This window comes from Vespa velutina, chromosome 4 (assembly GCF_912470025.1).
Source record: "Vespa velutina chromosome 4, iVesVel2.1, whole genome shotgun sequence".
Classification (NCBI taxonomy): domain Eukaryota; kingdom Metazoa; phylum Arthropoda; class Insecta; order Hymenoptera; family Vespidae; genus Vespa; species Vespa velutina.
This window is the reverse complement of record NC_062191.1, coordinates 4,724,319-4,737,408: the sequence shown is the minus strand read 5'-3', so window position 1 is coordinate 4,737,408 and position 13,090 is coordinate 4,724,319. Positions and strand designations below refer to the sequence as shown.

The 13,090-nt window shown below is 31.5% G+C and overlaps 2 long non-coding RNA genes across 2 annotated transcripts in view; one reads left to right on the top strand and one right to left on the bottom strand.

Annotated features, from left to right (window-relative positions):
* Positions 1-334: 334 nt before the first annotated feature.
* LOC124948474 lies at positions 335-11,618 on the bottom strand. The gene is made up of 2 exons (XR_007100755.1): positions 11,324-11,618; positions 335-2,383 (listed from the first exon to the last, which is right to left on the bottom strand). It is a non-coding gene; the product is annotated as an uncharacterized LOC124948474 (long non-coding RNA).
* LOC124948475 overlaps positions 10,697-13,090 on the top strand; it is a 65,097-nt gene continuing 62,703 nt past the window's right edge. Inside the window, exon 1 of the long non-coding RNA XR_007100756.1 lies at positions 10,697-10,730. This is a non-coding gene — a long non-coding RNA (uncharacterized LOC124948475). The remainder of the gene's footprint in view (positions 10,731-13,090) is intronic.

The following is a 13,090-nucleotide window of genomic DNA, read 5'->3' as shown; positions in this document are numbered from 1 at the left end:
CTTTCTCCCTCTCTTTCTCTGTCTCTCTCTCTCTCTTTTTCTCTGTGATACTTGACGTGGAAATAAGAGACATTTCGAAATCGTGCACCTTTTTTGTTAATTCATGATATTTATGATTTTTCTGATTCTTAGATAGAAAAAAAAATGTTTCGAGATAGATACTGATATCTATACTTTTGATTTCTCCTTTCTTCCTTCCTCTTCCCTTTTTTTTTTCTTTTCTTTTTTTTTCTCTTATTTATTGTTTTGTTTTTTATTCGTTTTTTCATTCCTCTCACTAGCTTGTGTGAAATTTTTTTTATCTTAACAACTCAACCACGTTAATCACGTTGAAGTGACATTCTTTCTTTCTTTTTTTTCTTTCTTTTTCTTTCCTTTTTCTTTTTCTTTTTTTCTTTCTTTTTTTTTTTCTTTTTTTTTTCTTTTTAAATGGTTCGCTCGTGCGAAATCAAATGTAAGGTCGGCAATGGATAATTCAGAAACAAAGCGTGGAACCATTTATTACAAAAGCGTGAAGAAACTCATGCTAGTCTTTCGTGTCACGTACAATTCAACACACATTCACGATCGAATAATTCAATCGCTATCGTTAATCAAACATAACGTTTAGTGAGAGAGAGAGAGAGAGAGAGAGAGAGAGAGAGAGAGAGTCACTCTATTTCGAGGTCAATGAGTCAGTACTATTATAGTATCGGAAGTATTTGAAACGAGAGCAAACGAAGAAGACGTTCTTAAGTGCTTATTATACAATAAATCTCGAGACTCGAATGAATTTTTAATTGAATCATGCTTTCGATGAATTTTATGGGGAATAATTTTTTGGTTTTTTTTTTCGTCTCGTTTTGTTTCTCTTATTTTTTTTTTTTTTTTTTTCTTTTTCTTTCTTTATTTTTTCTTAAACCATTAAAATCGTAGCAATCAATCTCTTCGTTATTTATCCATATCTATAAGAATAATCAGTATAGATATATAAATAATATTTAACTTTAACTTCGATGACATTCACTTTGTCGCAAAAATTCTGACACGTAAATAATTATATTTTTCTGTATTTATTTATTTGACATAGTTTTTCTCCTCCTTTCTCTCTCTCTCTCTCTCTCTCTCTCTCTCTCTCTCTCTTTTATATTTCTAGTTGTTTATAAATTCAAACGAGTTTCGTAGGATGAAGAGCCGAAGTTAAATATGAATGTAAGTACCTATGGAAAATGGTCTCTTATGGACTATTTGATTAGGTAACATAAAAATCTTTAACTAGTGTGTCAAGCAATATAAATAGGTACGTTAATACTTACGTAGGTATGGATAGACGTAGATATAAACGACGCAGTGACCATAGTGAGTAGTTACATTGATTAAATAGAGCACCGAGTGAAGAGACGTCAATATCGAGTAAAAACTATTAAAAAAGTTTCTTTTTCGTTTAACAATAAGATGAAAAACAGGGGGTAAGAGCTAATCTATTTATACCCGTTAATTGGTAACATGGCGTTATATTATTCATACAACAACTTTTAATATAATTTTTAAATCATATTTATTTTATATTCCTTGATCGTAAAATTGTTTCATAGAAATCAATTGTTTCATTGAAATTAATATGATAGTATTAGAAAAATTTTAAAGAAAAATGTCCGTCCGTAAAATCAGTCCGTGAATATTTTTTCTTCCTTAATAATTCTTTTTCAAAAAAATCCAGGTGAAAAATAATTTTGAAAATATTCTTCTTCTTCTTTTTCTTCTTCTTCTTCTTCTGTGTGTGTGTTTTTTTTTTCTTTTTTCTTTTTTCTTTTTTTTCTTTTTTTTTTCTTTTTCTTTTTCTTTACTGCGCTGCGCTGCAGATAAACTTAGAAAAAAGAAACTAGCAAAAATTATCGTGACCTAACGGTATCAAGTGTCGTTCAATGGAAAAATATTTCTAAGTTTCTCTCTCAGGTATTATTCCTAAGTATTATACCTTTTCCCCGGGAGGGGAAAGGATTTTGTGTTTAGCCAGTTGTAAAATACTTCCGTGCTTTTCCTTTCTTTTTGGGTAAAGGTAAAGGGTTGTACCGTGGATTCGATTCATTTTCTCTGGTTTTTTTTCTTCCTTTCTCTTTTCCTTTTTTTTCTTCATTTTTTTCTTTCTTTCTTTCTTTCTTTCTTTCTTTTTTTTTTTCGGAAGCCAACAGCCATTCTCTCTCTCTCTCTCTCTCTCTCTCTCTCTCTCCCCTCCCTCCTCATGCCAATCGACGATAGCTTTCGTTCGTTTCGCTCTACGGTTTCGATGAGTTCTGGGTCGAGCAGGAAAAAAAAAAGAAAAAAAAAAAGATAGCCTCAGGAATGTACGTTGTAAATGTTTAGGGCTCCTCTTCGTTTTCTTCTCTGTCGTTCCATTTTGCGCCTGAAACACGTACAATCGTAGATATTTAGTTGAACCTTTCGACATTTGTGAGAAAACTTTTTACCGTTGTCCTTCGTTTATTACTAAAATTTTATTTGCAATCTAATAAATCTTTTCAAATAAATAAATAAATAAATATACATATATATATATATATATATATATATATATGTGTGTGTATGTGTGTATATAAATGTATATAAAGTGAAATTAATATAATTTAATTTAATAGTGATTCAAATGATATTGATAAAATACGTAAAAGAATAGATCGATCGGAAAATGGCAATTTTTTTTTAACTACGGATTCGTCCATCTTAAAGACGGTGAGATCTGGACGAAATATCATTCCTTCCGAAAAGATATAACTTTTGATCCTAGCTACTCGAATATCCTGCAGGATATGTCATGATCTACGTTGAGAGCTTCGTGTCCCGACATTTTGTGGTCCGTTCCATCAACCCATCGGATACACCTGATTCTCTCTTCAGCGCTCAAATATATTCTCTTTCATCCCTTTCGTAATAAGTTTCTTTTCTTTTCTTTTCTTTTCATTTTTTTTTCTTCTTTCTCTCTCTCTCTCTCTCTCTCTCTCTGCCACCTCCCTCCCCTCCCCCCATAACCCCCACACAGATATCATCATACTTGGTTTTTATAGAAGTTAATAAATTTATTTTATTAAATTAAAAAAAATTATCATCCTTTTTACGTTTTATAATTAGATATTTTATTTAATATCAATGTTCGAATTCATTCAATTATAATTTGAAGAATATCGTGCATCTCAAATGAACATCTAATTTATAAATTACGTAGAATATTATGAACGAATAACAATCAATATATTTATTTAATTACATAGTCTGTTTATAACGTTATGAGAAATATTAAAAATATGATTTCATTAATAATTATATTATTATGATTACTCATTATCTTTTAAACGTATACACATACATACACACGTATGTACACCATTTTATTTTTGTTGTATATAAAGAATTCTTGTAGTCAATTTGAATTGAATCTCATAGATAATCATTAAATGGCATTCATGAAGAAGATTGTAAAGAACGTTTTGAGATATTACTATTGGTAACATAATTTACATATCAGAACGTAAACACAATACAAACGCTTGTAAATACTTTCACGTATCTACAAATATGTATGTTCGTATTATACAAGATATAAAATTAGAGAAGAGGAATGGTCAGAATGGTTGAAGCAAGTGAAACAAAGGATGTCCATCGTGTTCGATCGATAACGTTATCATTCTCTCTCTCTCTCTCTCTCTTTCTCTCTCTTGTATGACCATACGAAGGCAGCTTTGAAATCTATAAACTTTGCATGTGCAATATACGCGTGAGATTGCCACGCGTACTCCATTCACTCCTTGATTACGCCAATTTACCTTCATGCAGTTGTTGCATACCAGCTCGCACTGTCCGCTTCGTGAAATATAATCTAGCTTGTCGCAAGCATAATGTTCGTTCTTTAGTATACGTTCGAATTTATGTGCACGCGACCTTCCACGGGGTTGCATGTATACATGTATGCTAGTATATACGTGTATCTATATGTGCACGTAAACGAATCGTTCCTCTGTGAAAAAAAGTATACGAAAAAAAAAAGAAAACAAAGAGAGAGAGAGAGAGAGAGAGAGAGAGAAAATTGGAACTCGTTCCCTGTTCCCATGAATTTTTATTACATTCTTTTTTTTTTTCTTTTTTTTTTCTCTCTCTTAATTTGAATTCTTTCAAAATGGAAATTTTCGATTTGAGATAACAAAGTTGAAGTTTTCCTGTTCGAAGATTTAATGTTATACATTCTATATAGATATTATGTAAAAGTATTGAAACATAAAAAAATATATTTATTTATGTATCTAGTTCTATTATATGCACCAGTCGTTCTTCATTTTATATTTTATTCTATCTTGTCACAAAGCTGTTTTGGAAAATGTCTACAATTTAAAAATATCTATGTGCATAAATTATATACCTATGTCCATAAGCGAAACAATATATATATATATATATATATATTTTTTTTTTTTTTTCAAATATGATGAAAAAGGAACGGCAACATTTTATCTTTCTTTTTAAATAATTAGTACCAATTTTCGCTTGTCGTCCAGATATCATACATTTTTAAAGATCACAATAGTTTCTATCTATATATAATTATATACATATTTATATATATATATATATATATATATATATATATAAATATTTATATGAAAATATATACATACCCGATTCTGATCAAATTTACTTCGAACATTTCTAGAAATTACGCATTGCTCGCGAATGAAACGAACGAAGAAGGCCGTGCACATTCGACGAATCTGGCACAGATATTTCTCGCGAAAATTTATTTTTCCACGAGTTTCCTTTCGAGTTTGTTACAGACAAATTTGCTACTGTATCGGCGACACGCGCGAGTTATTTCAAAAATAATCGAAAATTTCACGTATAAAGTAATAATATATAAGTGCTATTCTTATTATTTTAATTTTAAATGTAAAAATTCTAATTTTATTTCGTATCAAGAGAGGACCGATAATAGTCGGCAATATCTTCTGAAATATTCTTTAATTTTTTTAATGCTGCAAAAATATATTATATATTTAGAAGCGTTATGTATATATATATATATATGTGTGTGTGTAGCATAGTTTATTAGTTGCAATCTAATGGAAAAATTTGTATGAAATTTTGCATCAGTCTGCTTTCACAAACTTCGGTTTATGACGCAAGCATTTACTCGCTGGCATGGATCTTTCATGTGCATTTTTCGTATACACCCATGTATATATACATATATATATATATATATATATATATATAAACATTTCGACCATATTCAGAGGTAAAACTAGTATCATTTCTTCAAATCATTTTTCGAAAAAAACCTCAAGCTTTTCATATTAAACATAAATACGTAATTAAGTACTATAAATAATATTTTATAGTACTTAAAATAATAATATAGAAAATTTTTAATCTTCATAACGTATCATTACCTATCATTAAAGATATCATATTAATTATTAATTAATTTCAATAACAAAAGTAACGAACAAATAGACAAACAAACAAACGAACAAAAAAATAAAAAAAGAAAGAACAAAAAAAGGGAAAGAGAAATATATTCTCTATTGATTTTGAAAAAGAATACGATGAGTAATAAAGGTTAGATAGGATATGTTATTACGTTGGTAGGACAACGAACGTAGAGCTGGACAAAATAAAATGCGATGGTCGCATTAAAGTGGAAAAAGGAGAAGGTATGACGAAAAGGAAGAGGAGAAGGGAAAGAGCGGGGTGAAGGGGGAAGGAGAAACAGGAAAAAAAAAGAAGAAAAAAAGAGAAGAGAAGTCGCTACCATGTTCCCCATACACGTACTTATAGATATACGTATGTATCCTATAAGAGAAAGAAATAAAAAGGGAGAGGTAGAGATAGAAGGAAAGCCGGATTGAAGGAGAAAAAAAAAGAAGAAACAAGAGAGAGAGAGAGAGAGAAAGAGAGAGAGAGAGAGAGAGAGAGAGAGAGAGAGAGAGGGAGAGCATGAAACGCGCAGGCACGAACTTCGAAATATGGCGGCCCAGGACGACGCCTGTTGCAGGCAACAACGATGGCCGCCGACGACACCTTTTCCATATACAGTCTATACCTTTCAAGGAATGCTTCCACGCTTTCTCTTCGTTCATTCTGTAGTTTGTATTTCATTGTTTCCTTCGAGAAAGTAGAAAAAGGGTATATATATATATATATATACACATTCTTAGGGCGGATACACACAGGTGTAGGTGGGTGGTTTCTTCCTTAAGTTGGGATAGACCAGGCTACATTACAATTGGTGTGCCACACTTTTCCTACGAGAGAAATTTTTTCCTACTCCCTTCTATCTTTTATCTCTATGCTCTTGGGATCGTGGTTGAACCTTTTAAACTGCTCCAGAAGGTAATATAGTCTTGCGAATTGTATAGATACTGGGTGGATCCCAGTTTTAACGTCAATTTAACGTTAAAACGTTTTCTTCGTTAGATAAGTTTTGTTTTTGTCCTCTTTTTTTTCTCTTTTGCTTTTTCTTTTTTTTTTTTCTTTTTCTCTTTTTTTTTTTTTTTTCTTTTTTTTTTTGTTGTTTCTTTTATACATCTTATAAATTTCAAATACTTTAGATAAACGTTTGATTTATTGAAATGTTCATGTCACGATTGTAAATGGATTTATTAATTTTTGAATAAATTTTGAAAGAACGAACGAGAGATCAAGATAAATAGTACACCCAGTATATTTAACTGTCTCGATCTTGTTGGGACTACTGGTCGAACGAGTGAACTGAATCTCTTTCTCTCTCTCTTTCTCTCTCTCTTTCGCTCTCTTGTTCTCTCGTTCTCTCTCTTACCGGACTCGTAAAACCAAGCCAACCACTATCTCCTCTACCTACGTGCCGGTGCAGTTGCATTTACATGATTCGCGTTTACACGCCGGCGCGGAACCAACTCAAGATATCGAATCAATCCGTATCCACGGCCACTTCGCTACCTTCGAACGTTCCGGGTCGATCCTGAAAACCTTTTCGATTGACCTGACCTCCTTTTCCAAACTATATCTATCTATGTATGGATATACGTATGCATCTATGTATGAATGATTGCACGTATATATTTTAGATATTTGTACAGGATTTTCTACGAATCGCTATTACTATGGATGTTCCGAGCATCTTTTTTTCTTTATCCTTAGTTTTCTTTTTTTTTCTTTTTTTCTCGAATCCTTCCTTATATCTATCGTCGTCGCTCTCTTTCTCTCTCTCTCTCTCTCTATATATATATATATATTTTTTTTTTTGTTCTCTCTCTCTCTCCCCTAGCCCCTACGCGCCCCTCGTACTACGTCTACGATAACATTTAGAATAAAAAAATTTCTTTTAACAAAAATAAAATCAAATCTATTCTCGATGAATGGACACAATTAATCTTCCACGTATCAATATTAATTAATACAACTTTGTTATGATAATTGCAAAGAAAAAAGAAAAAAAAAAGAAAAATAAATCAAATTTGTTTCTCTCTTGATCTCTTGAAAATATTTATTTTCGAAAGATTCTTTTTCTTTTTTTTTTTTTTTTTTTTTTTTTTTTTGAGAGGACAGGAAAAGAAGAAGAAGAAGAAGGGCAAAAGAAAAAAAAAACCAATTTAAAACGTTTCAACGTAGTTACATAGATGGGAACGAAATATACGAAACGTTTTACGCACGTAAATGCACGAATATCCGAGCGCTTTGGTAACTCGGCCCTTTTTCAATGTTCCTACCAGAAAACTTCTTGTGCAATAAAATGGTCCGCATACCTATCTCTACCTTTCTACAAGCTTTTGCCAGAGAGGGTAAGGTTGGAAAAAGGGTTTAGGTTGGTTGTACATAGTGATATATCGTATATAACTTAAAGTATGACGGTAAGAGAATTGCTAGATACGGTGTGTAGTACGTTACCACGAGCGACGGAAAAAACTAAATACTATTGGTCTGATTATATCAAAGTGATATTTCGACGAGAACAAAAAAACAAAAAAGAAGAAACAAGAAAAAAAAAAATAACGTTCAAAACTTTTCCCCTCGTTTCATCGTTAGAAACTTCTAATCGTGAAAAATCTTGAAATATTTCTATCATATCGAACGCGACAATATTATCGAAAAATTTTATTACAAATTCTTATGAATACAATCAAAATTATTTGATTTTTATTTATCCCATGATAATTTATACAAAGAGTTATTAAAAACGTAGAAAAAAATATTGATCCTTTCGTTTTCGAAATCGATTTCTCTTTTCTTTTCCTTTTTCTTTTTCTTCTTCTTTTTTTTTTCTTTTTTTTTTCTTTCTTCCTTTTTCGTTCTTCTTTTTCTCACGACAAATAGTAATTTTGTTACAATTCAGGATAACGTAATCGTAATATTTTCCAACAGAAACATTTCATTTTTGTATTTTTTGATAATCCGAGAAGGCTCTATTTGTACGATAAATTATATTTAAAGGGGAACACGTGTGCGTACGTAAATATCAAGCAGAGGCTGGAAGTATACGGATATTTTTAGAATGGGCCGTTATTATCGAAGAAAATAGGGGGAAGAGGGAGAAGGGGATGGGTGGGGATGGGGGAGGACACAAAATCCTACCCGTGATATACCATAGAAGTTTTCGAATATAAGAGCTATATTCTACGTTATACACGTAAGCGTAGGTGGTAGAGGATCATTCCTGGATCAAATCGAATCGTCTACATGTGCACGCTCGCGATAAGAAAATCGATGAAAGAGCAACCTTAGCGAATTCTAGCGAGCTTGAGAAAAAAAAAAAAAAAAAAAAAAAAAAAAAAAAAAAAAAAAGAAAAAAAAAAGAAAAAAAAAATTGAAAGAAGAAAGAAACAAAAAGAAAGAAAGGAAATTGATAGCACGGTCTCGTTTCGTTTCATTTCGTTCTGGATTCTTATCGACAAATCCGATTTAGAAATTCGTTTCGTTCGATTCTTCGAAACAGAAGAATTAGTTTCAGTTTTTGTTGTTGTTAACTCGTAGTTATTCAATTATCTTAAGACAATATGTATTGGTAAAACCGTAACCATTCAGATAGATAATTTCATTTAATTTAGATATTCAATCGTGTTCTCATTTTAAAAGGGGTTAATAATTATTATGATTGGTAAATCTTTAATAAGAAATTAATAAATAGGTATGTTGTTATATTCTACAAGTTTTCTTCTCTCTTTTAAAATAGAATTTCTTTCTTTTTTTCAAGGGCGAAATTTTATTATCTCTTTTTATTAGTGCCGTCCATCGAACTCTTCATAGAAGAACGTTAGTTATTGATTTAGATTTTCTTTTTGGCCTATTCTCTTTAGGAACTATAGCTCTTCCGTTCGAATGTTAAGTTCGATCGTAACTCAAGTCCTCTTTAGAAAATGTATATCGAATAACGTTCTCCCCAAGACAGAATGAGATCATCTACTTGAAGTAATTGAGGATGCGCTCAATAATATGATGGACATTTCGAAGCTATGCATTTCTTCCACTTTGTATTCATACCGAATGTCTTTCTCATGGCTAAAACCGCTTCATATAAATTAACGAGCTAATACCCCCGATGCGACGCTCGATGCACCACGATAAGTTCATATTTTGATAGAAAAGATTACTATAAAAAAAAATATATATATATATAATTTTATATAATTTAAATATATAATTATATAAAATTTATAAATATATAAAAAATATGTACATAAAAAAAAATATATATATATATATATATATAATTCTTTTGCTCGCTATTATTTCAAGGAAATAAAAGATAAAAAAAAGAGAGAGAGAGAGAGAGAGAGAGAGAGAGAGAGAGAATCGAGTTATCGATATATGGAAAGGAAAAAAAGAAATTCATAAAAAATTTGTGACAACATTTTTTCATACCTTACTTACGTAATCACTTATCTAAGTGCCGTTTTAAAAAATGATGAAGTTTGATTAGAGTAAAAGTTAAAAATTACTTAATGTTGAAAAGGACTACCTGTCTTCGTGTAATTGGTCTTTTTTTTTTCTTTTTTTAAAGTTTGAATTGACAAAAGTCGAGAAAACTCGAGGAAGGAATGTCGTTCGATTACAAAAAACGTGATTCGTAAAGAGCGACGGGTGGGAAGAATCGACGATGATTTTAACGATTGACGTTTTAACGCTAAAGGATGTCGCGAAATTCACGGAGAATAAATGAGAAATGAAAAGACAAAAAAAAAAAAGAGAGAGAAAGAGAGAAAGAGAGGAAGAAGTTAACCAAACTATTTTCATCTTTTCTTTCCCTCGTTTTTCTAAGTAGAAGTTGTTCGAGTATAACGATGTACATAGCTCATGACACTTGTCGATTAAAATATTCATGTTAAGTAAGTACTTACTTACTTATGTATGGGAATAATATGAGACGGGGACTAAATCATCCGTTTAATACGGACATGAACTCGATGACGTTCTGTCGTAATTGCCCTATCATTGTTTCTTATTGCTAGAGATATGAAGATAAGAAAAGAACTTATAAGGATCTTGTGTAACATGTGTCTTGACGATTAAAACAACCTAATAAAAACGTGTATCTAATGTATTCGTAATAAAAATAATGATTATTTATATATATATATGTGTGTGTGTGTGTGTGTGTGTGTGTGTATGATATGGAATATTATTTATAAATGGCGTGAGTTGTAATATTCTCATCTTTTTTTTTTCATTTTTATTTTTATAGAAAACGAGGATCAGCTGATGTTACCACCCGACGACTTGGTGACCCATGGGTGAGTTAAAATTATTAATCGATCAATTGTTCTTTGACGTTAGTAAAAATGAAATATTTTTTTGTCCATTTATTCGGCCGTGATAATAATATTTCGTTCTATACTTTTTCTCATTTATTTATTTTTTTATTTTTTTGTTGTTTTTTTTTTTTTTTTTTTTTTTTTTTTTTTTTTTTTTTTTTTTTTTTTTTTTATATTTATAACCGATTTCTACGGGGATCTTGAACGAAATTAGATATTTTTTTTTTTTTCTTTTTTTAATTCGAAACTCTCAGGATGCGCAAAAATTTGCGGCCGTCGGATCGATTGAGAACGTGAGAGCAACGCTACGTTTACTATTTCTAATGAATTGACCTTGGCTTTTCTCTTACGAAGAATATTAATTATAAATAATCCATTCTCTCGTGCAATTTTAAATATACCGATTAAAAATCGTACAAGATATTTAATCGATTTATCTTTGATTATAAGATATATCATAGAAAGACAAGATTATAATAATAACAATGAAATTTGCAGAATTTCATATCATATCAAAAAATTTTTACTTAAAGTATTTATACTAATAATAAAACAAAAACAAAATTGATTACCTTTTATATATAATCTCTCGAAGCGATATTGGCCAATAAAAGGGACACCATTTATATTTTTTCCAGGGCACTATCTATGTTTAATTATAATTCGCGCGTAAATATTGATTGAAAACTTGATCTTTTGAAAAAATGATCAAAAAAAAAAAAAAAGAGAAAAGAAAAAGGAAAAGAGATACAAACAAGAATAATAATAATAATAATGATAATAACAACAATAACAACGATAACAATAACAACTAATAACAACTAATAGATATACACTCTAGCCAGCGTACGAAGAAGGATCCTATTCCTTTCATCAAAGGAATAGAAATAATGCTAACATTTCGTGTTCATCTCTACGTTAGGTAGTCTCGCGAGAAGGGCGCAATATGGCGGCAATGGAGGCCGTGGAAATTGCAAGAGAGGCGCTTCCTGCAACCGAAAAAGCTCGGTTAGGGTTGGGCTGACTTTCTCTATCTTTCTCTATCCCTCTTTCTATGTTGGTATGCCGTGCATGTCGGTACAAAGGAGTTTCGCATTGATCGGCTGCCACGGGGAAAGCTTCGCTCCGATTGGCTGTTCCAAGAGGCGTCCTTGTCTTGCCGAATTGAAACGGGCTTCATTGAAAGGGGACAGACCTAGGACCAGGTACTCTTCCATACCTTAAAGCATTCACGAGAGAGAAAGAGAGAGAGAGAGAGAGAGAGAGAAAGAGAATGAAAGAGAAAGAGTGAGAGAGAGAGAGAGAGAGAGAGTAGTTAGGTATTCACGAAGATGAAAGATAGAAAGAGAAAGAGATACATAGTAGATGGAGAAAGGGAAAATGCTAAAAGAAAATGGAAAATCGGTGGTGGGTTGTCGTTGTCGTCGTCGTCGTCCTCGTCGTCGTCGTCGTCGTCGTCGCGTGGATCGCTTCAAGGTACCTTTTTAGTACCACCTCTGTACTCGAACGAAAGAAAGTACCACTTAGTTTGTCCTCCTCTCCCATCCAATCAGGCTCAAGCGCTTACTCTCTATTATTCTCTCTCTCTCTCTCTCTCTCTCTCTCTTTCTTTCTCTGTTTCTTTCTTTCTCTCTTTTATCTTTGTAATACATTATATTGCAAGATACTTGCATTCTTTACTAATTACTTTTAACAGGATTGATGTGTATACGTGCGTGTGTGAGAGAAAAAGAGAAAGAGAGAGAGAGAGAGAGAGAGAGAGAGGGAGAGAAAGAGAGAGACAAAGATAGAGAAGTAAAAAGAGAAAATTAGTTTCGTCGATAAATTAATTATTACGTTACCCTGGATTTATAATATTGTGTTGTTGCTGATAAAAGAAAGAGATAATTGTATTGTAGAAAATACAATAGCTAATGTAATTACTTGGATTTTTTTCTCTTGAGTTATTTCGTGCATATAAATTAATTATAAATGATGTAAAAATTTTTTCACTCTTGTTAAATGAAATTTCATTATCGAAAATTTGATATTATTGATTTCGACATTTTGAAAGACGTCGCTTAGTAAACGCGTTGTAGACGGATAAAGTAAATAAGACATTTGGAATATTTAGATAGAGGAATATATGGATATGTAAATACTTACTTTACGTAGGACCAGTTGCGTTCTCGCGTGCACGGGAGAAGGTTTACGAGCTTGAATTTTTTATTACCTGACTACAACAGCTAGTGTCACGCGAATCTACGCGCGTAGGTGCGACATCGAACATACTTATCTAACAACTATAGATATAAGAAAGAATGGACCTATCTATTTTATCTTATATTTTGATTCTTTGA